This window comes from Sapajus apella, unplaced genomic scaffold (assembly GCF_009761245.1).
Source record: "Sapajus apella isolate SASKATOON/1434 unplaced genomic scaffold, GSC_monkey_1.0 scaffold3, whole genome shotgun sequence".
NCBI lineage: Eukaryota > Metazoa > Chordata > Mammalia > Primates > Cebidae > Sapajus > Sapajus apella.
Window position 1 is genome coordinate 48,593,168 of NW_022436943.1, and position 26,360 is coordinate 48,619,527.

General features: G+C 37.4%; 1 protein-coding gene and 1 pseudogene across 3 annotated transcripts in view; one reads left to right on the plus strand and one right to left on the minus strand.

Moving 5' to 3' along the window:
• The window catches only part of NSMCE2 (NSE2 (MMS21) homolog, SMC5-SMC6 complex SUMO ligase), a 267,276-nt gene that overhangs the window by 108,782 nt on the left and 132,134 nt on the right, over positions 1-26,360 (plus strand). The window lies entirely within an intron of this gene.
• On the minus strand, positions 6,810-7,074 carry LOC116533494 (annotated as a pseudogene).

The following is a 26,360-nucleotide window of genomic DNA, read 5'->3' on the forward strand; positions in this document are numbered from 1 at the left end:
TGGAAGAGCTGGTCTTTAGGTGGGAAAGGTGACTTTCATTAATATCAATCATACTGAATTTAAGGTGCTGGATTTTGGTATAAATCTTCAACAAATGGTTGGCAGTGAAAAGTGGAGTATAAGACTATGGCTTAAGAGAATGAGAGAGAAAGGCTTTTCAGTTGCTCCCAGGTGACAGTTGGAGCTCTAGGAGCAGATGAGCTCTGTAAGGGGAAGAGAGAACCTAAGGAGAAGAGGCAGAGGCAGCACGCAGTGGGGGGAGAGGGACCAAGGGGCTTATGGGCCAAAAAGCATTAAAGGGAGAAACTTTGTCTTCTTAGTATCATGTTTTTATTTTAGTTGAATATCCTTTTACCACGGATGCATACCCTGAGTCCTAAATAAAATTTTTCATACTTTTCATATTCAAAAATTCAAAAACTAAGTTCCATTACCTAGTAAGATTATGGGGCCAGAGGGATAGAATTCACCATTTTTTTTCCTCTGCTTCTACCCCATTGGTAGTATTGGTTAAGAGTTTCCTTCATAGCTTCTTTTTCCTCTCCCAGAAATTGATATTTAAAAAGTAAAGGTCACACCTGACTTCTTCTATTGAATTTTATAAGCAGGAAACACATTGTTTAGTTTAAAAAAATTCTTGTAGCACATAAAGGGATAAGAAATGAGGTATATACATTTATTAGATAACAGATATTTTTAAAAATCAGTTCATCCGAAAGCTAGCAATTACTTTTTATTTAGAAATTGTAATTTAATCATACTTTGATTTTTAAGGTATTTAAATATAAATATTAAACAGAATGATTTTCAGTGGCTGTGGTTCAAAACTGCTATGGAATAGAAATTAGTATTGTGACACCATTTATGTGTCCAGTTTTAAATTAAATGGTGATGAGTTTCCAGCTCTGTTAGTTTTTATTGTGGAACAAAGCACCCCAAAACATAGTGGCTTAAAATAACAACCATTTATTTGGCTTGTGATTATGTAGCTTTGTTATTTGGATGGGGTTTAGCTGAGTGAGTCTTCTGCCGGTTCAGAGGGGCTTCCTCACACTGCCAGACTGGCTGGGGGCTTCTGCATCTAGAATGGCTTCAACTCTCCATGTAGTTGCAGCCTCCAGCAGATGAGTTCAGATTTGTTCACATAGTGGCAGTGGGTAGGCTAGATCCACTAGAGCCGAAGCTGAAGAGCTCTTGAGCCCTGGGCTTGGAAGTCTCACAGTGTAACTTTTGCCAGACTTTTGGTCAAATAAATTACTAGGCAACCCAGATTCTAAGGGTGGGAGAATAGACTCTGCTTCATGATGGGAGGGTGGTAGAAAGTACTGTGGCCAGATTGTCAGTCAGCCATATCAACTCATATTCATTTGTTCATTTTGAATACTCAGATACCAGTTTTTAACTGCCGAAACAGCATTGACTCTGTGTGTGTGTGTGTGTGTGTGTGTGTGTGTGTGTGTGTGATTCATCCTCTTTTCTCAGTATATTACCTCTGCAAAAGGAGGTATTTGAAGTAATCTCACTTTTCTGATTCATCTGTTTGGTGAAGGACATGCTTGTTTATTCAGATATTAGAGCAACTTGAAAAGAGAATGTAACATAAATACAATAAAACTACAGCTCGTTTACCTATACATTATTTGTTAAATACCTTTTAAGTGACTGTTTTGTGCCTGGCACTAGGCTAGATGTATAGGAATAGAAAAAAAGAAACATGGGTCATAGTTCTTACTTTCAAGAAGTTTATATGCTTATAGCATAAGTAAAATTTATTCCCAACGAATAATTTATTAATGTACCAAGGACTATGCTTTAATCGAAAGTAGTACATAGATGGATATGACCTAGTCCTTTTAGTGGAAATAGATATTTAAAATAACTATAATTAAAAGCATGAGAGAAATATCAGGTGAGTGCTGTTGAATTAGAAAAAGAATAGGAGGCAGCAAATGATTGAGTGCCAACATAAGTGATTCATATAATTAACACCTGAGAAGGGTGACATCTTTGAAACCAGAGAGTGATGGCTTCATATAGAAAATGAGTCTTGAACAAGACTTTGAAGAAGAGGTAGAATTTGAGTAAGTGGAGAGGTAGGAATCCTACTCAATTTAGAATTGAGTTGTTTTGCCAAGAAGGTAATTATTTAATTAGAGTCTTTTCAAGTGGCAAGTATTAAAGAACATGCGATAACATGACTAGAAAGACTCTGACTCTGTAGAAAACATTACACTGGGAAGATTGCTGGCAATGTTTTTTTCTCTTCAATGGTGCCAAGTCTTTTTTTTTTTTTTTTTCTTTTTCTTTAAAAACAAAAAAACTTTATTTAGAGATGGGGTCTTGCTGTGTTGCCCAGTCTGGTCTTGAACTCCTGGGCTCAAATGATCCTCTCATCTCCTGAGTGGCTGGGACTACAGCCGTGTACCACCGTGACTGACTTGATTTTCTGTCATCAGCTATTTGTGTACTTTAATTGGAAGATTGAGTAAAGAATAGTTATTTTATAAGGGAAACACACATTTTGTTTTTATTGAATAGTACTCTGTAGCCATATATTGATTGAAAAAAAATAGAAACAAATAATGTGTATCTCTGCAGACAAAGAAGTACAACATTGAGATAAGTAAGGAAACCCCCATTGAGTAATGTCAACTGGTACTTTCTACAAGTATATCTGGGTCTGTTTAGGGACTAAACTGGTAGAAATAATTGGGGAATTTCCTTTCTTAAATTTGACAGGTAAATTTGCTTTTCACACTTTCTGTTTTAGTTGCTCATATTTAAACTATTTTGAGAAGGAGAAGGATCAATTAAAATGTGTTTTCTTTAATGCTAATTGAATAGTACCATATTTAAACATATACCAACTTCCAAAGTGCTTGATGTAACTATATATAATTAGTAAAAGAAGAATCGTAATTTTTATTTTTGTAAATTAAATTTAGTTTTTCCCTGTTAAAACATTATTATGAATGAACCCCTTTATCTAGTTTATCATTGCCTTTCCTGAAAGCAGTGATACTTCATTAATATTGTCTAACTTAATTGCTACCATGTGATGAATTCTAGATAATTCTTTAGGGGAAACTTTCTTACTATCTCAGTTATTTTCAGTGACAAGAAATTGGGAGAGTTTATAATAGTTCTTATCATTTCATGTATTTTAATAGCTGGAATATATGTCCAGTCCAAAGAGAATACATCACAGGGTGATCACAAGTTGAAAATGAGATAACACATGAAAGTATTTTGTAAACTGCAAAGTCCTGTGCAAATAAGTGTAAGGTGATATTGTTCTGAGATTAGTATTTGTTATTTCAAGGTCTCTATAGAACAGCCATAGTTCATAGCTTAGAATCTGGAGCCACAAGTTCTGAGATCAAGTCTAGGTTCAGCCCCTTACTAGTTCTGTAATCAAGGATAAGTTTCTAAACTTCTCTATACTTCAGTTCCTCTGTCTGTTAAAATGATGTAATGATATTTACCTACTTCATAGGATTGTTATGGAGATTCGATGAATTAGTATATGAAATTCTTTTGCAACAGTGTTTTGGCACACAGTAAATGTTATATGTTACCTATTCTCATCATTACTGTCATTATTGCTACGTCATGTAGAATAGATAATTACTTCCTGATATATGCTAATCATGTTTTTCTCTATGGAATTCTTCCTGTGCTCTCCTAGTTTTGCCTTTTTCTGAAAGAGAGCTCCTTGAGGATGAGGACTAAATCTCATCAATTTTTTTTTTTTTTTTGGCAGGGTCTCACTCTGTTGCCAAGGCTGGAGTGCACTGGCATGATCTCGGCTCACTGCTCACTGCAACCTCCACCTCTGGGGTTCAAGTGATTCCCATGCCTCAGCCTCCCAAGTAGCTAGGACTATAGGCATGCCCCAACACACAACCATGCCAGGCTAATTTTTTTTTTTTTTTTTTTTTAATAGAGATGGGGTTTCACCATGTTGGATTGGCCAGGCTGGTCTCGAACTCCTGGCCTCAAGTGATCCATCCAACTTAGCCTCCCAAAGTGTTGGGATTACAGGAATGAGCCACCACACCTGGCCTCCCAGATTGATTTGATTCCATGTACCTTCTGTGGGAAACCTTCATTAATCACTTCTGCCCAAGACAGTCTTCTGTTCTATTATACCTTTTATATATGCATGGATAATAGCATTATTATATATTTTCTGCTCCTCTTTAAAGTTTTTTATCTTTTTGATTAGGTGATATATGTACATAGTACAAACTTCACGAAATGCAAAAAACTGTGGTGATAAGTGGGCCTCTGCCTCCCTGGAGACAGTTACTCTACCAGTTCTTCACATATCCCCGCAGAAACAGTCATGGCGTTACACAGCTTGCACATGTGTTTTAATGGTAGCATATGGGATACTCTGTTCCACTTTGTTTTGTTCACATACTACACTTTGAATATTCCATATCAGTACATATAGCACTTTTGAATGGCTATATAAAATAGTGCTATAATTTTTAACCAATCACCTGATGGTGGGCTTAGTAATTATTCTGTGGCTGTTACCGACATCACTGCAGTGTGCACTGGTACACATACAGAAGTCCACACGAGTAGGCCTGTATCTTTCAAGTAAATAGATGGAATTACTGAGTCAAAGAACATGTGCATTTTAAGATTTTTACTCTGAAAGACAAACTGCTCTTTATGGGGATTTTGTTAATCTACAACCCCATCAACAATGTATGAGAGCCCACTTTTCCTCACACTTGCCAACTCAGTGTGTTATTAAACCTTTTGGTCTCTGCTGCTTATATATCCCAGATCAACTTCTAATTCTGCTTCATACTGTTTGCCATCCTTTAGAATATTTCTGTCTTGCCTCCCTTCATTACAGTAGCTCTTTGCAATCTTAGATAATCATATCTTCATTGACTTTCCCTAACTTCCGGGAGAGTTCTAGTTTCTGATATTCTGTTCCATTAACACGTACTTGTCAAACTGGGTACCCTCAGTTACTTACATGTCACAGAGCTTTGTAAATGTTTATGGATTGATTAGCCTAAGTGGCAAAGTCCATCTTCTCTGTAATTTTGAACAAGAGAGAGCCATTGCTTTCTAAATACTTATTGTTAGTTTCTGCCTTTGTGTTAATTCGTGTATTTCACATTGTCAGTATCTGTTATTACACGTGTGAATCTTTCTCAGTGTTCAAACTCGACCTCTTTGCTACCAACTTTTGCCTTGTTAGCAAGGTGAACACCTATTCATTTAAAGGTATCAATAAGATTTTATGACCTGTTTTCTAGTAGCCCAGGATAGAGTCTTTCTTTTTTCATTCTGCAGAGCTGGCTGAGTTAGGTGGGAAGAATCTCAAAAAAGATGCCGTCCTGGGATAGTAGGGGAGACTCAGGGACTTGGTTAAGTTAAAAGGGTACCCTCTGCAGTGGCTCATGCCTGTAACCCCAGCACTTTGGGAGGCTGAGGCAGGAGGATCACAAGATCAGGAGTTCGAGACCAGCTGACAAACATGATGAAACCCCATCTCTATTAAACACAAAAATTAGCTGGGCATGGTGGCGTGTGCCTGTAATCCCAGCTATTCAGGAGGCTGAGGCAGTAGAATTGCTCAACCTGGGAGAAAGAGGTTGCAGTAAGCCAAGATCACACCACTGCACTCTAGCCTGGGTGACAGAGCGAGACTCCATCTCAAAAAATATAAAGGAGTGCCCTCCTAGAGCCGAGACAATGAGATCCTGGTAACTGTGCATGAGGTTTTGTTCATGGCCAGATTATTGTGGGAACCTCTTGAACAAGATGAAAAGAGCAAAATGGGCAGGGAAGTTGTGAGCCAGGCTGGGGTTTGAGTGGAGGGTTCAGGTACATATTCAATACCAAACCATTGAAAGTCATTGCTAGAGTATTAATTATTTTGACATTTTAAAGAGTTTATAAATTAGGGATTGTTGATCAAATGAAAAGGCATGGTGGGCCAGAAAGCAATGACTGGCGGAATCTAAATAATTTCTTGATTACGATAACATTTTTTTAATGTAGGATAAGATCAGTCCATTGTATTCGGTTGCACAGTTTATTAGGTACTACACAAAAGCACCTCTCTGAGGAGGCAAAGGGAGACTAAATTCCAGCCCGGGTTCTAATCACCAAGGCATGTACCTGGTGGTCTGCCTGAAGAAAAGTGTGCCTTTTTCTTATTCATCTGCTAATTCAAATATGCAGGGTAGGCAAGTGGAGGCCTTGTTCTCTTTGCTTCATATGTTGTAGACTTAATGTGAAGAATATCTTCTAATCTGTTAAAAAAAATCAATATGTCATAGTATTTTCTTTTTTTTTTTTTTTTTTTTAAGATTATAAAAACTTCCTCTTTAATCAAGGCTTATACCATGAACAGATTTCTTGAATAAAATGGAAAGTTTCCGGTACACTGAAACATAAATCCAAAAGTCACCCTACATACAACACCCGGCAGAAAAAAACAAAAACAAGTTTACACAATCCATGTAACAGCCATGGTGTTAATCTCAGATGCTTCCTCCATCTGCCAAGTGTGTTCTATATACCCAGCATGCTGTGGCTTCTGGGATCACACTCAGCTGAGGCTGTGGGTCCACAGAGCACTCATCAGGCTGGGCTATGGTGGTGGCTCTACTCAAGAAGCAAAGCAGTTACCAGCACATTCAAACAGTGTGTTGAACATCTTTTAAATATCAAAGTGAGAAACAGGAAGGCAACACAATAATATCATCAGGAAGATGTTAGGCAGTAAGGATAGCTCTGTAAAGCTTGAGGCTGAAAATGGCTTGCCAGCCTCATTTCTTCAACTTCTTGGGTAGTGGGCGCCGGAACAGTAAGATGTGAGGTTCTGGTTCATGGATCGTATAATGGACCCAACCCTGACTCTGCTGAACGCCAAGATTCCTGCATTCAGATTCAGACATCAAATGGGCTTTAGGGACCAGCTTGGCTATGTCCTTGGGCAGCATGACATGCTGATACTCAAACTCCTCGCCGTCGTATTTGTCCGAATAGTAAATTTGTTTGTGCGACATGATTGCTCCATCTGCTAGCCTTCAGCCCCGCGACACCAACCTCCAAGGAACCATCATAGTATTTTCTGATTCAAAAATTATATTCAGCAGTAAATGATGACTGGTCACCATTTAATTCTCATTTATAAAATGAGAATAGGGAAAAAGAAAAAAAGGAGTTAAATATTTGACTTTGAAAGAGTAGACCTGTATGAAAAAAAAAAATGTTAAACATTTGTACTGTTTCTTTTTAAGCTTTTTTCGTCTGTTGTAAGATTTTCCCCTTTGAGGACACTGCAAGCAAAATGAATCGTGCCATGGGAGAATGCCCTCTAGATCTTCTTGGGGTTATCTGTAGCCAGCAGTGTACAGGAAACTAGTCACATTATTAATTGCATTCTCTCTTGGCCAAAGGGTTAGCTATTCTAAAATGTGATTTCACTGCCCACATGGGTCATAGGCCTAAGCTTCTCTTTGTTACTTTAGTAAATATATGTGTGTATGGAGTGATTTAGTTCAGATTTAGTGTATTAAATGGTAGTTTTCCTAAGGCACCCATGTTTCCCCTTCCCTCTCCTCCTGTTTCAAATTGTAGAGACCTGGAGGTCTACAGACCACATCTATTCTGAAATGTGAGTTTTGTTTGGCTCACACAGTTTTGGGATTTGTTGTGTCTCAAATGTGTTTAGATAAGAGTTGTTCCTTTCCATTAGTCACTATTCTGACCATTCCCTTTTGTTTTATATCTGGTCCTCTTCAGCTGTCTTTCATGCTGGCATTCCAGTTTGTAATTCTCACTTTATATCTGGACACTTTGAACACAGAATTAAGGCAGGAAATTAGAAGGTAGAATAAAATTTGCCTTTAAGAAGCAATTAACATTAAACAAATAACTTATTTATATTATCAAGAAGTGTTTTCAAATATTATAATTGTATACCAATATCATCCCCCTAACTACTCTTCCCATTTAATTACGATTAGGCTGAGCAAGATAAATACGAGGTTGATAGGCAAAATTAGGGAACTGTGTCAAGGTTTAGAATACCAAGGGTCAATAGCAGGCCAGTCCCTGGAAGGCAGAGTATACACAAACACTAAGGTCAAGACAAGTCATAGGTCAGAGCAAGGTGGACAGACTAGGGAATAGCAGTAGCATCCAGTGCCCATGGGATCAGGAGCATCAGGACCAAGCTTCTAGGACCAGGAAATGCATGAGCATTAAAGGAATGAGATCAGAATTGGGAGGCAAGGAGGCTGAGTCATGGGGGCTCACGGTCTCAACAAGGAAACTGATCACTGAGGGGAAGGGGGGCACTACAGGACCCTACGTGAAATAAAGGAGTTTGCCGCAGACGAACCCCTTTTGCCTCTGCTTAGAATATTTTTTTTAATTAACAGACTTTAGTTTCTAGGTTAACAAAATAGAACAGGTAGTACAGAGAGTTCCCAGATACGACCTTCTCCCGCCCTCCCCTCACACACCTATTTCCCCTATTTTCCTGTTTTTAACATTGTACATTTGTATGATATATTTGTTGCAATTGATGAACCAATATTGATACACTATTAATGAGTTAAGCTCATTTTTTACATTAGGGTTTATGCTGTGTAGTATATTTTATGGGGAGTGTGTTCATGTATCAACATTTATATTACATAAAACTTACTATTTTGACCATTTTTAGGTGTGCTGTTCAGTGGCATTAAGTACATTCACACTGATGTGCAACTATCACCATTAGCCATCTCCAGAGCTTTCTTAGTAACCCCAATGTAAACTATACCCATTAAACAGTAACTCCCCATGTCCCTACCCTCACCCTCAGTAACCAATGTTCCTTCTATCCTATGTATTTGACTATTTTGGGCACCTCATATAAGTGGCCTTGTATAATAATTGTGCTTTTATCACTTGAGCCCAGGAGTTCAAGACCAGCCTGGGCAACACAGTGAGTCCCTGTCTCTACAAGAAATTAATAAATTAGCTGGGCATGTTGGCACTTGCCTGTTGTCCTAGCTACTTGGGAGGCTGAGATGGGAGGATGACTTGAGCCTAGGAGGTCTTGGCTGCAGTGAGCCATGATCATGCCACTGCACTCCAGCCTGGGCAACAGAGAAAGACTCTGTCTCTTAAAACTAGTAAACAAAAAATTGTCCTTTTGTTTCTGGCACATTTCACTTCCCATGGTGGCTTTAAGGTTCACCTATGTTGTAGCATGTATTACCATTTCATTCTTTTTTGAGGCTGAATATTCCATGTTATATGCCACATCTCATTGATCCATTCATCTGTCAATGGACATTTGGGTTTTCACCTTTTGCATATAATGCTGCTGTGAACATCAGTGTACATGTATCTGTTTGAGTTTCTGCTTTCAGCTCTTTTGTGTGTATATAGTCAGAAGTTAAATTGCTGAATCAAATGGCCTATGGGTTTTTGGCAAATGCATAATGTCATGTGTCCACAGTACAGAATAGTTTCACTGTCCAAAAACTGCTTCAACCATTCTTCACTCTCCCACCTTTGCCTCTACTTAGGTTTTAATGTTCTTTTTGTAGACATTTAACAACTGTTTATACTTCCAACCTGGAACTTTCATGTAAAGATGAGTTAGTACAGTAGTGATCAAGGGAAAGTAAGATGTTCTGGTAAGTTATTGATAGTCCCTTAGGCTTTGAGATTTTGAAAGTTGCTTACACAGTTAATGTACAGGTAACAAACACAGAGCTTTAGAATGCATTGGCTTCAAATAAGATTATTTGTGTGGCTGCAGTTACATATTGCACCCATTTATTCCACAAAGATGTATACTATACTATATCCAAGCCCTGTGCTAGATACTTTCCATAGGAAACAAAGATTCCATTGAGGTAAGCTAGACTATTTTAGGAGTTTCCGTCTTTGTTACCACCAAGGTGCCTCTTTGATAGCTGTTCCCCAGGAGCCATGTGTTTTGAAAGATCCTGTCTATTACATATTATGCTTGTGCTAGGCTTTCTCAGAATATTGAAAATAGCTTTTGAATCTCCACTATAGTTTTCAGGGAGTCCTAGAAGTCTAGAGCTCTTCATAAGAAAGCTGATCACTTTTTAAACTCAGTGCGTGAGTCTTCGATTAGGATGGTTTGTGTGATTGTCACTGTGCCCAGTCCTGTTATTACAGCTGTGCTGAGGTACTTTGTATGGCTGTTTTCCAGACTTGCTTTGCTCAGATTACCATTTCTCTATCTTCTCCAGTTGCTTGCTGACCCAGCCTTTTCCATTATACTTCCTTAGTGGCAGTGACCATCCAGATATGGAAAAAAAAAAAAAAAAAATTACACTAGGACAGAAAATAAAAAGACAGGGACAAGAAAGCTCAGGCATTAATGTTCATTAAAGCAGAAGTCTGTATACACTTCTATACACTTTTTTAATTGTTGCTGTCATATGAACCTCCTGATAATTTGTTTATTCATGTTTGTAGATATTCTGCATAATATCAGTGTATGCATTATTAGTGAAACCTAATTTTTCTCCTTTTTTAAATAAAAGTTAATTATAAATAGAAAATTCTGAGATTTTGCATGTACTCTGAGGTGCATATGTCCCACTTTAGTCCCCTGTGGTTACATTGTCAGAAAAATGTGAGTGGCTGTGACTTTTTTTTTTTGAGACAGAGTTTCACTCTTGTTGCCCAGGCTGGAGTGCAATGGCGTGATCTTGGCTCACTACAACCTCTGCCTCCCGGGTTCAAGTGATTCTCCTGCCTCAGCTTCCAATATCCCCTGGGAAGGTAGCTGGAATTACAAGCTTGCACCACCACACCAGAATAATTTTTTTTATTTTTAGTAGATATGAGGTTTCTCCATGTTGTTCAGGCTGGTCTGGAACCCCCGACCTTAGGTGATCCGCCACCTCTCAGCCTCCCAAAGTGCTGGGATTACAGGCATGAGCCATCATGCCTGGCTGGTTGTGATTCTTAATATAGAACCAAATAAAATCTGAATACCAGTCCACTAAAGCTGCTTTAATGGGATAAACTTTTAAATGAACCATTAATATATACTCCACATTAACCATTAATATATACTCCACATATTTGCTATTTGGGGTCTGAGGAGGCAGAAAGACAGAAAGAGATAGAAGAAAAGCCTGAGTTGACTTTAGGACTTTCAGTGTTCCAATGCCTGGATATAAATGAAGGATGAGCATTTCTGCTTAATTTATCTGGCTGGATTCCTGTGCCTAATGGCTGCATATATACCATAAACACTGTGAAGAAGCAACCATGGAAACACTTGTTTTCTTGTTGGGCTAAATTTACTCTGGATTGAATATTAACACAGGACCTGGCAGTACTTTAAAAGCAAAAATAGCTTAAGCGTGATTCACTCTGAGTCATTTACTGCGGCTGCTGCTATACTGCCTAAAGCTTGACATTGAACAAGTTGGCAGCCTGTATTGCTACATTTTTTCTAGGAATTCTGAACACATTTCATTCTTGTGAATTCGCTTGTGCAACGATATTAAATAGAGTAATATGTTTATTTTGTTTCAAAGTCAAATGAATTTGAAAATGGTGAAACTGAATTATTTTTCTTGGGCTTTCTGGAAAAGCTAGATTCTCAGAATTCTCCTGTGGTTTCAAGACTTACTCTATTTTATAAAGAATTAATAAAATGTCATAGGAGTTTTGTTTTTGGCACCTTGGGCTTTTCTAATTGAAAACACCACATTAACTAAAATATTATTGTGAAAAAGGACCTGGTAGTACTGTCAGCATTCATTAATTTTCTGACATTACTGGACAAGATGGTTTGTGCCATTCAGAAAGCTCTTTTGCTTTCTTCTTTCCTAATACAATGAGGCATGCAACGTAGCCTGCCTTATGGTTAAATTGGGTGTATGACTTGTAAACTTCCCTCTTGCTATTAAAGATTATATAATGGGAAGTTCATTGGTTTTGAAAGGCAGACCAAAGCCACCCACGGGATTTCTACTGGCCCTTTAAATGTATTGCATCCATTTCTCTGAGTAAACCCATGTGGCTGAGAAATAGTGAGTAGCTTGTTGGCTGACTGTGGGAAAACCTATGAAGGATCAGTTGACCTCATCTGGGAAGGAGTCAGAAATGGCTGAGAATCCAAAACTATATATATGAGGATGGTTTTCTCTTGATGTTGCAATCTTTATTTTAACATGTTTTTGTGTTTAGCTTTTGGAGTTGCCTAACAGTATAATTTCAAATGAGGTTTACTTTCGGCTGTTTAATTTTAAACTGTAGGGAACATGATTCAAAAAAGAAAATTAAGGCACTATCATTTTTCTTAGAATTTTAATGATTTGTATAGTAAGAGTTTTCCTGTAACAGCCTAAAACAAAAATGAGCCTAATCTAATTCTTGATATTATTTTGAAATTGTTTTACCATAAAATTCTTACATTAGAACGTGTAACTCTGTCAGAGAATTTCAACATAGTTGCATAAATTGTGTTTCATATTACAACTTGTTCTCTGCTTGACTTCATTGAAATTAATAAAAGGACTCTTTGAGAAGGATCTGGTGAGTTAGCATCATTATTAAAAAAAAAAAAAAAAAAGTAAAGAACTTACTCATAATGTATCCTGTGTTGCTAAGTTTTCAAAGTTAGCTATCTCAGCCACACCCAAAAGCCCTTTCAGAAGATTGAAATCCACTTATTCATTTATGCTGGCTTAGAATTTTCTTCCTAGTAAAGTAAGAGCTGAGACCGATATAAATTTTCCATGAAATATATGATGATTGCAAGAAAAACTAACATTTGGAATTTGAGTTGCTGCCAAGTCTGATGTTGTAATATATAGTTCTTTATTCTGTGATTAAAAAGATTTCTTATAGCAGGGATTTCTAACTTGGGCTGTGTGGGTGCTAAAAATATCTCCAAGGTATTTTTTATGTCCCAAAGGGATACTGTCACCTTTCCTCAGAGCTAGAGGATAGAATACTAGTCCTGCAGTAGCGTTGCCCATATCATGGTCATGTCCACCTTCTACTGCTACATTTCCAAGTCATATAAATGAGTTTTTCATGTGGCTTGAAAATTAGCTCACCAAAGTTAAATAACCAACCCATGTCAGGTTGTATACTAAAGGGGCTAGTCTAAATGAGTCTCAGCATTGCCCAGTGGCCACTGTGTTATTAATTCCTTTACATAGATATGCCTCTTTTTTTGAGATGAGATCTTACTTAGTCACCCAGGCTGGAGTGCAGTGACACAATCATGGCTCACTGCAGCCTTGACTTCCCTCAGGTGATCCTCCCACCCCACACTCCTTAGTATCTGAGATTACAGGTACATACCACCATGCCTGGCTAAGTTTTGTATTTTTTGTAGACACAGGGTTTTGCCATGTTGCGCAGGCTGGTCTTGAACTCCTGGGCTCGAGCAGTCCACCTGCCTCAGCTTTCCAAAGTTCTAGGATTACAGGCATAAGCCACTGTGCCCAGTCAGATATGTCTTATCCATAGACATATTATAGGTTGAGTATCCCTTATGTGAAATGCTTGGGACCAAAAAGTGTTTCGGATTTCAGGTTTTAGATTTCTTTAGATTTTGGAATATTTGTATATATACATAATGAAATATATTAAGGATGAGACCCAAGCCTAAATGCAGAATTCACTCATGTTTCATATACAGCTTATACACGCAGCCTGAAGGTAATTTTATAGAATATTTTTAATAATTTTATGCAAGAAACAAAGACTTGACTGCCTTTTGACTGCAACCTATCACGTGAGGTTAGGTGTGGAATTTTCCACATGTGGTAACATGTCAGCTTTCAAAAAGTTTGGGATTTTGGAACATTTCAGATTTTCAGATTAAGGATGTTCAACCTATGAATAAGACAATGTGAAAGTCTCCATAAAGGGTAGCATAAAGTAGGAACTCAATTAAAAAGGCCATTAAATCTGAATTTATGCTATAAATATTCACCTTATTTGGTCTGCAAGTTTTCTTTTCCTCTATTTATGTGTACACTCATTTTTCAAACTCAAATTATATGCCAGAAACTATAGGATATTTGATAAGGCTTCAAGAATTACATTCTTCACTTGAAAAGGCAGGTGTGCAAATTATTGAATATATTAATCATATGCTTTTTAAAAAGATTATGTACAAGGATGTCATTGCCTTAAAGTAGGAATGATTTTTTAAATTTTTTAATTGAGAAATAATTGTATATATTTATGGAATACAGTGTGATGTTTTGATACATGTACACATTGTGGAATGATTAAATCAAGGTAAGTGCTGTATGTGTCACCTCATTTACTTTTTTTGTGGTGAAAACTTTTGAAATCTACTCGAAGTAATTTTGAAGTATATAAATACATTATTAATAACTGGGATTTCCATGCTGTGCAATAGATCACTAAAACTTATTCCTTCTGTCTGAGACTTTGTAGTTTGATGAACATCTCCCCATTTCCCTAACTGCATCCCCCTGCCCCCTACCTCTTCTAACGACCATTCTACTCTCAATGTCTATGAATTAGCCTGTTTTAGATTCCACATGTGAGTGTGATCATGTATTCAACTTTCTGTGCCTGGCGTATTTCACTTAGCATAGCACCCTTCAGGTTCATCCATGTTGTTGCAAATGACAGAATTTATTTTTAAAGGCTAGCTAGTACTCCAGTGTGTGTGTGTGTGTGTGTGTGTGTGTGTGCACATGCACACATGCACGCATTATGGGATTCCATGGTGTGTGTGTGTGTGTACATATATATATATATGTACACACACATATATATCACTTTTTTATCGATTCATCAATTGATAGACACTTAGACGCTGTGTGCAGTGGCACAAACCTGTAATATCAGCACTTTGAGAGGCTGAGGCGGGTGGATTGCATGAGCTCAGGATTTTAAGACCAGCCTGGGCAACATGGCAAAACCCCATCTCTACCAAAAAAAAAAGCCAAGTGTGGTAGTGCATGCCTGTAGTCCCGGCCACCCAGGAGGCTGAGGTGGGAGGATCGCTTGAGCCCTGACAAGGCTACAGTGAGCTGAGATTATGCCACTGCACTCTAGTCTGGGCAACACAGTGAGACCCTGTCTCAAAAATAAAATAAAAAAGACTGGGCATGGTGATTCACACCTGTAATACCAGCACTTTGAGAGGCCAAGGCAGGCAGCTCAGGAGTTTGAGACCAACCTGAGCAACATGGTGAAACCCCATCTCTACAAAAAAATGCAAAAAATTAGTCAGACATGGTGGTGCGCACCTGTGGTCCCAGTTACTCAGGCGGCTGAGATAGGAGGATTGCTTGAACCCAGGAGGCAGAGGTTGCCTTGAGCCAAGATTGCACCACTGCACTACAGCCTGGACAACAGAGCAAGACCTTGTCTCAAAAAAATAAAAAGTAAAATAAAAGGTAGACATTCAGGTTGCTTCCATATCTTGACTGTTGTGAATGATGCTGCTGTGAACATGGGAGTGCAGAAATCTCTTTGACATACCAGTTTCAATTCATTTGGATGTATACCCAGAAGTGGGATCATATGGTAGCTCTACTTATAGTTTTTTGAGGATCTTCCATACTGTTTTTCATAATAGCTGTACTAATTTACATTCCCATGAACAATGTACCAGGGTTGCCTTTTCTCCACATCCACACCAGTACTTGTCTTTTGTCTTTTTGCTGATAGCCATTCTAACAGATGTGAAGTGATATCTCTTCGTGATTTTAATTTTCATTTCCCAGATGGTTGGAGAAGTTGAGCATTCTTTCCATATATTTCTTGGCCATTTATATGTCTTTCTTTTGATAAATGTGTGTTCAGGTCCGTTGCCCTTTTTTTTTTTCTTTTTTTTGAGTCAGGGTCTTGCCTTGTTGCCCAGGCTAGAGTGCAGTGGCATGATCATAGCTCACTTCAGCCTTGAGCTTCCTGGCTTAAGAGATTCTCTCACTGTCACCTCCTAAGTAGCTGGGACTACAGGCACACACAACTATGCCTGGCTAATTTTTAAAATTTTTAGTAGAGATAGTTCTGGCTGTTTCCTCAGCTGGTCTTAGACACCTGGGCTTAAGCAGTCCTCCTGCCTTGGCCTCCCAAAGTGCTGGGATTACAGGCATAAGCCACCAAGCCCAGCCCTTTGCCCATTTTAAAATCAGGTTGTTTTCTTGCTATTTAGTTGTCTGAATTCCTTATGTATTTTGGATGTTAGCTTATTATCACTTGTATGGTTCACAAATTTTCTCCCAGTCCATGAATTATCTTTTCATTATGTTGTTTCCTTTGCTGTACAGAAGCATTTTAGTTTGTTGCAGTCCATTTGTCTATTTTTTTACTGCCTGTGCTGTTGGGGTCATATCTAGGAAATTATTGCTCAGCCCAATGTCGTGGAGGTGTTCCCAGTTTTCTTCAAGTAGTTTTACAGTTTCAGGTCTTAAATACTTAAGTCTTTAATCAATTTTGAGTTCATTTTTGCATATGTTGTGAGGTAACAGTCTAGTTTCATTCTTCTGCATGTGTATATACAGTTTTCCCAACATTATTTATTGAAGAGATGTTTCTTCCCCATTGTGTGTTCTTGACACGTTTGTCAAAAATCAATTGAGCATAAATTCATAGATTATTTTTCAGCCTTCTGTTCCACCTGTTGGTGGGTGGTAACAATTTTTTTTTTTCTACTAATAACAACTATCAGGCAGGTGTTGAACAATGAGAACACATGGACACAGGGAGGGGAGCACTACACACTGGGATCTGTTGGGGGGAAATAGGGGAGGAACAGCACGGGGTGGGAAGTTGGGGAGAGATAGCATGGGGAGAAATGCCAGATATAGGTGAAGGGGAGGAAGGCAGCAAATCACACTGCCATGTGTGTACCTATGCAACAATCTTGCATGTTCTTCACATGCACCCCAAAACCTAAAATGCAATTTAAAAAAAAAATGTCAGCCTTTGAGTACTTCCTGTGTACCCAGCTCTATTTAAGGCGCAATAAGGTAGGTAGATGGTGTTATCCCCATTTTACAGAGGAGGATATTGAGGCTCATAAGAGGTTGAGCAATTTGCCCAACTTTACAATCCAAACCCAGGAAATCAAGCTGGAGAGTCCATGCCCTTAACTATTAGTTGTTGCCTCTTGTTGATTGACTTCGTTGAGGAAAAAGAAAAACTCTTAGAAGCTAGAGGAAATGGGAAGTCAGTTCAGCAGTGATAATGTGATCTCTTTTGTAGGACATTAGATTTTTTTAATTAGTGATTATTTTGGAGTACTTTTGCTAAAGTCTATGTTTCTAAAACAAAGTGGCTTCATCCAGTAGGCTAAATCTGAGAATTTACCACATATTCAGCATATCTTTCTTAGGTTATATGTGCTAATCCCTAACATGAGCTGAGTTTGAGAACTTAATGTTCTTACATATTACCTCTGAGACTGAAATCAGTTCTTAAACCAGTGTTGGGTTTTGCCATTCAGAGAGGCACTGCCGGGGGCCATGCCAAGAAACAAATTAGCTAAAAGCAAGGCTTTCCTTCCACCGACAACAGTGGGTCTCCTTTCATCTTGTGCCTCTTTTAAGCTCTCTAACAGCCTCTTTCTGTCTTTTCAACTCCATTCACCTCAAACCCAACAGTTCTTTTTTATAGTCAACACTGCTAAATAGTTATTCAGAGCCCTGCAGCTCTCATTTCATTCTTGGCTTTGTCTAAGTTCCTGAGAGAGCTGCAGAAAGAGGTTGAAGAAGTGAAAATCATCAGCTCACCCTGTTTTCATATCCTGCAGTTTGCCAGCACCCCCTGAGAAAGTTCAAGGTCTAAGAGTACAGTGAGCAGAGAAGCCTCTCCAGGGAGTCTCCCAATAGCTTGTTTGTTTCACATGGTGCTCTGGGGTATATTTGTTTTTATTCAGGAAGGTATTGCCATTTTATTTCTTGATATATTTTATAAGAAAATGTTTTCTCTTAACATGAGAGCAAATTATACTTATCTGCTGAACAAAGCAAAGCTATCTGCAAGGCCATTTTAGTTTTTGCTTCAAGCACCATTGCTTTTGGCAATTGTAGACATAATATCGTTCTGTTTGATGAGGTGTAAAATAACACACTTTAACTGGAGAATGAACACATTTCCAGATACAATATTACTGTTCTTTTCTTGTTCAAGTAATAGTTTCCAAAAGATGAATTTTAATGGACTTCTACCATTTAACCAATTGAATCTTTGAATCTCTGAAGTTGCCCCCACTTCACACCTGCATATGTGACACGTAACAATTATTTACACTTTTGATTAAATTCAACCTTTATGTCTTTTTGCAAAAAAATGAATGCATACAGTTTTCTTCACAAAAACTCCAGTGTCAAACGTCTTATTTTGAGCTTTTTCTTGGTGTATTAAGCTGACATTGGGCACCAAGATAATGCATTATGGAATTAGTGCATTCCTCCCCAGAGGGCCTCATGACTTGAACTAAATATTCTCACGGCCCAGTCATTGTGTGGATTTGCTTTTAAACATGTCCAGTCTTGGCATTTTAAAATAACATTTTAGAAATTCATTAGGAAAGGAAGGTGACCGTGCAGTTATCAGATGATAAATTCTAATCATGGGACTTTCGCGTGGGTCGTTTGTAATTGAAGACAGTGCATCCTTTGTAACTGAAGCTAGTGCAAATGAGGACAGGGGTGGCGGGGACAGAAAGCGGAGAGGTGTACAGCTGCTCACCTTGCACTGTACCCCTCATATCTGCAGCCGGGATCAGTCTAGATCTCATTTGTGATGCTTGGGGGCCTTGGGGGCTTGGGAAGCCAGCTCAGGCCTTGTGATCTGCTTGGATTAGTGTTGTCCGAGGTTCTCACTTTCTGACTCCTGGAGGATGAAATGCTACTTGTCTGAGAGGGAGTGGGAGTGATTCTTGAGAAGAAAAACATGATTTGGGTAGTGAAGAGGTGTAGAGGAGAGGTGGGGGATGTGGGAAAGAGGGACAAGCAGGGAAGTAAGCATGAATAAAGGGTAAATTGGGGAGGGAGAACAAGAAGGAAGACAGAGAGGAAGAACCCACTTTCTCTCTTCCCCTTCTCCCTGTTTGGCAGTCTGGCTATTTCTGCTTTCTCCCCTAGTTTCCTCTTTTCTCTCCCCCTTTCATGGAACTGCTCTCCAAAACTTGTTCTCTCATCCCTCTCCTCATCTTTTTGTGTCCTTCCCCAACTCCTATGTCCACCCACCAGCCCGTTCACTTCCTTTAGTTGCCCCAGCCCCCTCTTCCTAGGGGCCCACCAAGTGAGTACCACATTCACAGCCCTGTCTGGTGCAGTCTGAAACACCTGAGGCCACTCAGGGTCTGTATTAGAATTAACCTATTCTAAAGGCTTAACCAGACTTTCCAGGTTCCTTTTAAGTCAGAGTGAACTCCTGCCTTGACCTTGCCCAACCTCAAATTGGGGGGACAGCTTCCAGATCCACAGGACATGAGAAGCAGGAGCAGGCCTGCCACGTCCCTGACATGGTTGAGATTTTATGAATGGTAGCTCAGTGTCTCCATCAGTCCTTCAGACAGCCGTGAGAAGGTGTGGGCAACAGCAGTGTCCCTAACTCTTCGGTAGAGTGACTGCAACTCAGAGCAAGTCATGCCAACCAGGGCCTTCCCTGCCAGAGCTACTGCTTTGCTGTCTACCGAATAACGAATCAAATGTTTCTTTCCTTTGCTTTCTGTTTAGAATTAAGAACAACTTTTATTAGCATCTTTGTCTAAGCTATAGTGTTAACTCTCGGTTTTTAATTACATCCTCACAAATGTATTGCAATTAATACTAAAAATCAGGAAGCCTTCTACTTTGCTAATAAACTCTTTCTGGTGTTTGCAAATCCGATTAAGCTTTAGTTAGAATTCCTTTATATTTAGTCTTTTCTAATTACTTTTCTGACTATAAAAATTTGTTTATTATAAAAGATTCAGGTAATATAGAGGGCAAAATAAAAATTATCTGTAGTCCTATTTTCCAGAGATAATTACATATTAACATTTCGTATTTTCTTTCAGTCTTTTTTTGCAAAACGGAGATCAGTTTAGTGTCCTAATTTTTTCATTCAGTATAATGTGAGCTCATTAAATATTTGAAAAACCTGATTTTAAATTGATTTCTAATATTTTATGTATGTGCCATTGCTTTATTCCTCTTTGAATCATTGCCCTCTATTACTGTTACATACACTGGTTATCTTTCAGTGGATAGCAGTTGATATTATCAATTTTTAAAGTCAGTTTGATAGTTAAAAAATAGTATCTTGTACTATGTATTCAGCCTTAAGTATCAAAATTGCCTAATTTTTAGATCATTTCTTGTTACTTTTATTTATGAATTGTAAAGATTATTTCAAAAGTTGAAATAAGTGGTGTTTGTTTTGGTAAAATTTTACTCCTTTTGAAAGCATTTTGATGCGTTTATTTATTCAGTCAGCAGATATTTATTCAGTTCCTTCCAGTGCAAGGTGTTAATTGGTGAGAATAAAAAGAAGAAAAGAATGCTTTCTGCCTTCGAGAAGCTTACAATTCAGTGCTGGTAACATATATGTAAACATGTCATAATGTAACACAAAGAAATAAATTTTAAAATAAAGCTGCAAGAAGGGTGCTGGGAAAACACAGAAGGAAAATAGAATTTTGACGAGCAGCATCAGGAGAAGACTTCCTGGAAGAGCTGACATGTGAGCTGAGCCTTAAAGTATCAATTTAATTTCACTGAGGAAGGCAGTACAGGGTATTTAAAGCTGAGTATAGTATATTCAGAGCCAAGGGGGGCTGAGAGCACATGTCATATTTGAGAAAAGTGAATGTCCCAGAGAGCCGGGTGTGTTACATGCCATAGGTGGTCAAGTGTAAAGGGAGCAAGGCAGAGAGTGGTCGCAACCAGTGAACCTACAGCAAGATGATCAATTCATATGTGCCTGGCTCTGTGCTAAGCTCCTTCTCATATGTAACTTATCTCATTGAATTCACGTGACGGTCCTGTGAACTATGTATATGGCCACTCACAGATGAAAGTAGAAACTCAGAATGCCTGAGTGATTCCAAGTTACAAAGCTTACAGGAGACAGACCAGTCCTGAAATCCATGCTTTTTTTCATTATACCAGATTGTGATAAGATATAGAAAGCCTTGAAAACTGTTAGGGTGTTGAGCCTATTTTACATTCGTTGCTGTTTGTTTTTAATCAGTGCTAGTATATGATTAATGAAGATACTTCTAGTGGTAGAAGGATGATGAGCCAGAAAAAAATGTTGCAGGAAGCAAGACAAGATAGAAGACCACCACAGAAGTCTGAGCAAGACATGGAGAACCTGACCTACTGCAGTGGTAATGGAAATGGGAAAGAAAAGAGAGATGCAAGAGACTTGGAGAAAGAATCTAAGCACTTAATAGATGATGAGCTAAAAGCAGTGAAGGAAGCCTATATTACATTAGATTTGTAGTCTCAACTTTGTTTTATCATACACCCTTAATAGTAAAATATTTTTGAGCATGTGTCCAGTAAAAAATGTTTAATATTTTAACCTCCTTTCCCCCAGTGGATTTTCTTGTGTATATCCATTTTAGAGGACACTGGAATTATTTAAGAAGAATGAGGGAAGGGGTTGCCAGGAAGAAAGGGTAGAAGAGAATCTGAGTTTGGTTTTGGTCATCCTGTGAGTTTAAGATAGCTAAAAAAGTATTGACATTTTGAAGATGCTTCATACAAAGTTGGAAGTGGTATTGAAAATTTTAGGAAATACAATGACACCAAGCTTATGTTCTAGATGAAATTCAGTCTATCTTCAAAATAGAGTCTGGTTTCCCCAGTTCTACTTTGTGTATAAGGATAATTATGGATTAAAAAGCCAGGAGTCTGTTTTATATTATTTTTAGCTACGTATCTTTCATTGATTGTTTTAGTGTTTTATTATATGATAGATGCTAAGTGATGACTTATTTGATAAAAGTTTTCAATGTTAAATTTTATTTTACCTTTATTTTATATAATTTTTGAGAGAAGAAATATTTAGGACTGTTAACTGAGAATAAACCTTGTAGTCTCAGAGAAGCATTATTTATACAATATATTTTAAAAATTTAATTTTCAAAATCTATAAATATTTAGTTGAGAATCAGACGAAACACTAAAACAATTTTAGTTTTAATTTTGAAAATGTTAAAGAATACTCTTAAAATAGATCTTTTTTGTAGCATATAACACAAAGATCTTTTAGAAAACCTTGCAGATTGTATGCAGTTCATTGATGTATTTAGATTTCTTTGGAACATTCAGCGTTATCAAGCCTAAACGTGTCTTTCAGACAAGGAGAATCATCCAAATATCAGAATGTCTTTACAAATGTCTCATGCTTTTCAGTAACTTTTTCAAAGTACAATTCTTATTTCCTTCTGGCCAACCCTCTGTTACCGAGCTAATACCTTTAAAGCCTCACCCAGAATCCTTTCAATTTAACAAGGCCCTACAATTATATGATTAAAGACACAAGTGCTGATTGTTGTTTTGGGTTTGGTTCAGTTTCGTTTGATTTCAACTAAGAATATGATTTTTTAAGAACTTTCAGCCACCAAAATCATTTACTATTGTTGTACAAAGTGTGAACATCCCTTGGGGAAGTGGGAATGAGAAACAGCTGCAGTTCGTCTGTATCTCATGAAATCCAATTAGCTTTCTTTTGTTTATTTTCTGTTCAGTTTCAATATCAGTATCTTCAACGAATTTTTATTGAACACCCAATGAATGGTAGTAGTATTATAAGCTGACTGTATGGTGTTGAGGAAAAACACGTTTCTTTTTTATTGCTTAATGGCTAAAAGGTGCAAAGAAATTACCAGTCTAGGTCAAGTTCACTAATTGGGCAAAATAGATTTGCAAAACAAATACCTAAAAATGGAAACATTCCTAATGGAGGAAATGGCAAAGAAAAATCATCTTCCAGAACTTGCCTCTGTCTTTCTTAGTCAGTAGGGGGCAGCACCATGAGATACTAGCACAGGTAGACAGATCAGGGGTTACTAACTCTTCACTGAACTCTACAGAGTAGGTGCAACTGCCCTGGATCAAAAATAATTTTTAGAGACCCTGATAGAAGATGAAGATATTAAACAAAATCACAGTATAGATTGGTGATTGATTAAAAATTGTATCAAAAAAATGAAAAAAAAATAATTGTATCTAATTTTCTATCTAATATATATTATTCTGGTTTCTTACTTGGCAAGTCTTTATAGAATTTTTGAGAGAAGAAATACTTAGGACTATTAACTGTAGAATAAACCTTATAGTCACAGAGGGAAGCATTAATTATGTGATATATTAGTTGAGCACCAGGAGCTCACCAACTGAGCTACGCGGCCGCCCGACTATGTGATATATTAGTAAAAGATGTTTATAGTTGTTTTACAGGTAGTAATAGGGTGATCTAATACACAGGAAGTGCTGTGCCACATAATGAGGATTCAGTAGATGTGATTAAATGGTTGCTGACATCCCTTCAAGACAATGACTTGTCTTCATAGCTCATCAGTGAGTTCACAGTCTATTGTTCCTTTTGATTTGGCCAACATAAAACAGCACAGTTATTACAAGAACAAACATCTGAAGACCTTTGTTCAAGTTCTGCCACTTTAATATTGATATTTCTCAGAGACAAACCTCTTTAACACCTGTCCTTGCTCCCTGGAAGAGAGTTGGTGTTTCCTTTTGTGTTACCACAGAACCCTTGTCATACTCACCATAGCACTTTTGCACATTAGAGGTTGCAACCCACAGTATTTTTCTTAAAAGATACTGAAAATGTGGATTAGAAAATACCAGTGTGTATCATGCATAGGAAAAATAATGTTTCATGAAAATTTTTTTCTCTTAAACTTAGAGTTGTATATACTGGGTTATGATATACAGTATATTTCTTGCTGCAGGTCATAGTAAAAACAATTTTTGGAAACAATTGTAGCATGGATGACATCATCATGTAGTTATCAGTTTATAAATCTGTTTCCTCTACTATACTATGTACTTCCTGAAATAAGTTTATAAATAAAACAGATTTATAAGGAAAGAAGTGCATAGTATAGTAGAGGGAACAGATTTATAAACTGATAACTACATGATGATGTCATCCGTGCTACAATTTTTCTTTATCTCTTTTTAACACTTAGGACATGTCCATGGTATTTAGTATATGCTGGTGTACTGAATGAATGAATGAATGAAAGAAATGAAAGTCACCTGACTCCTCTGAACCTCGTGTTTCTTTTTCATAAATTAGAATGTTACACGTTGTATCCCACAGTATTATCTTGAGCATCATTTGAGATGATGAACATGAAAGTGCTCTCTGTAAGCACTGTGCACATAATAAGAATTATTGTCTGACATAGTTTTTGTTATTATTGTTGAGCGAATAAGCCTCAGGTGCTTTTAGAATCTTAGTATTTTAAAGATGACACATTTATTACCATACTATTAGTAGTACTGTAATGTTTCTTTTTAGGTGTAGAGTTAGGAGACAATCTTGAAAAATTAGATGAGAAGGAAATTACGATGGGAAATTGCAAACACATATAAAGTAGGTCCAGTAGAATGTTCTGCGTACTCATCCCCAGCTTCAATATTGGGCAACTCATAGCCAATTTTGTTTCATTGCTACCCTTTCTCACATACCCCTTCTCATGTTATCATAAAGCCAAGACGTATTTCTTTTCTTCTTCTTTTTTAACCTTTTCAGATATGTAGAAATACTCCTAGCGTTCTTTTAAAAATCAAATCATAAGTACTAAAAAAAAGGTAGGTTGGTAGTTGAGACTAAAGGACTGTTATGCGAATGAGTTATTCTGACAGGAACTAACAGGTAAACAGGATATTTTATTTCTCAAGATTTTCATATGATGGTGACCAACTCCATTGCAAAAGAATGGTCACATTCCAGGGTTGTAACTAGCTCTGGAGGCTTAGTTACGCAATTGCCAGCTGTCATCTTCTACAGGGATGTGACCCTACTGAAAAGTAAGGAATCTGAAGCATGGCAGATCACTTTGAATCTTTCCCAGTTTTTACATTTTATCATGTAATAGTACTAAAACTTTTTGTCGTCCAGCTAGGCAACATAGGTATGTAAGTTAGACTTTGGGAATACTGTAAAGCCATGACAAACCCTACTTTAAGCTACATTCTGGGATCATAACATGTAATTTAGACGTCAGAATCCACTTAGAAGAAAAGAATTTTTAAAGCACAGTAAATCACCACTTATGTGATTTTTTTATTGATCTTTTTAAGTTTTTCATAATTTTATGATTCTGGTTCTTGTAAGAACAAATACACATAATTTTAAACCCTAAAGATGTTTAATTCTGTTAAATATTTTATTTATGTAGGATTTTTATTTCTTAGGGTCATATGTAGAGTTTTTTATTTTTAACAAGGTATTGGTAAGTTTTACCTACTAGAATATATTGAATATATAGTAATTTTGTCTGTCTCAATTAGTTTAAGGTTTTTATGCATGCTTGAATTTTTTTTCAAAATGAAATTAATGTAAACACGCTTTTATTTTAAAGTATTCCAAAACATCTTTGTATTAATACAAGGAAGGTTGTGAGTTGGGGCCCCTAGGGATAACAGATAGAGGAGAGGAAACTCATGATAAGATTGTCATAACTACGAAATGTAATCACAGATCTAGGTTGGTTTCTGTCAGAGACATCACCATTTCTGTCAGAGACCACCAGTCTCCCTTCCTGGAAACCTAGAAATCTTCACCTTTCCCTCTTTCATTTTCTACATCTAATAAATAGATCCCTATTGATTATTTATTTAGAAAAATCTCTGGGCTTTATCTTTTCCAGGTCCTTGACCAGGGTATAAGTTCTGACTTTTATCAATATTCATCTAGATTAATAGCAGTTGAAAAGAAATGAACAAATACATTTTGGCCATACCATTTTATGTACTTTTAATCCTTACAGGAATCCTGTGAGTTAAGACAGTTATCTGTATTTTTCAGATTGTGAAAACTAGGCAGACTTTTTCAAATGTACTATACTGTGAAGGCACCTTCTTGCTCTGAGTCTGTATTCCTCTGTAATACATTCCATCCAAGAATGTCAGGATAATCTCCCTGAAGTGTAACTTTAAATATAATAACTTGATAAAACCTATAATTATTGGCAAATTATATACCAGGGATTTTCACGTGTTGTCTCATTCCGTACAAACTACCCCATAAGGTTTATATTATCTCATATACACCTTATCTGTAATGACTTTTGTTTCCCATCAAATGAGTTATAAACTCTTAATATTGATGATGTTCCA